The sequence below is a fragment of the Entamoeba invadens genome (assembly GCF_000330505.1).
Source record: "Entamoeba invadens IP1 unplaced genomic scaffold scaff_1105074726411, whole genome shotgun sequence".
Classification (NCBI taxonomy): Eukaryota; Evosea; order Mastigamoebida; family Endamoebidae; genus Entamoeba; species Entamoeba invadens.
The window spans coordinates 38,873-40,119 of record NW_004443515.1 but is presented as its reverse complement, the minus strand read 5'-3'; positions in this window follow the sequence as shown (position 1 = coordinate 40,119).

Genomic DNA, 1,247 nt, shown 5'->3' with positions numbered 1-1,247 from the left:
GAACACCCAGTTGCACATTTTTTGCAAGTAGTATCATCAAAATAATACCCATCATTACAAGCAGTACAAGTGGTGGCATCACTACATTTTTTACAACCAATTGCACATTCTGTGCATTTACTTCCTTTAATATAATACCCATTAATGCATGTGGTACAGGCAGTGGCAGAAGTACAAACTAAACAGCTTTCTGAACATTTTGTGCAAGATCCACTTTTTTCGAGATGATACCCAACATAACAATGTTTGCAAATATTCGTGTTAGTACAATGAAAACAGCCATCTGAACATGTTGTGCATTCCCCATTGTTAACATAGTATCCTACTTTACATATATCACATTTTGGTGGATTATCTGTCGTACATGAAAAACAATTTTTAACAGGTGGGTTACAATCATCTGAAAAAGCAGTAAATACTGTAAACGATAAAAAGATTAAAGTTTTCATTGAATGATAATCAAGTTGATAAAAACATTTTAATACTTAAAGTTGTTGTTGTTTTTTTATTCGTTTGTTTTTTAAACAAGTTGTCTTTTCAATTGTTCGACACGTATGATTTGCCTACCTCTCGTTTCAATTTATTATTAACACTATATCACAATGATAAAACAATATTAAAGATATTGTAAACAAAAACAGGTGCAAGTTTTAATTGTTATACAAATAGAATTTAAATTATAAATAAAACTTTTGCATTATGGAAATAATTATATGGTAGTAATATAAAAATATTATATTATATTAACATTCAATAATAATATTTTTAACAATAATAATTCATAAAAAATGCACAAAACAATATATTTTAAACCTGTTTTGTTTTTTGAGTCTCATTCAACTCTTCCACCATTTGAAATCACAGTAAAACCTCCCAAGAGTGGGAGTATGTGGTTTTTTGTTATCTCAAAAGCGGGCATTTTTAGCCATTCAAACCTTAATTACCGCTTTTGATAAAGAACTCTATGTTTAGTTTAAGTCTGAAAATGCTATTTTTTGGGAGGTTTTACTGTATTTATAACAATATACACATAAATGTTTTAAATGACAACATAAACGTTGTTTAAAACATTGTCTGTGACATACAAAGATTGTATTAATGATAATTCTTTTGTACTGAATTTTTTGCCAATGGTAGTTGGGTTTTACTATTGTTGTTATTTTTTGTTTTCAAAATTTAGTTTTGGAATTATTATTAAAAGAAAAAAATAGAAAATCTTTAAAAACACATGCCAATTCATTTGATAT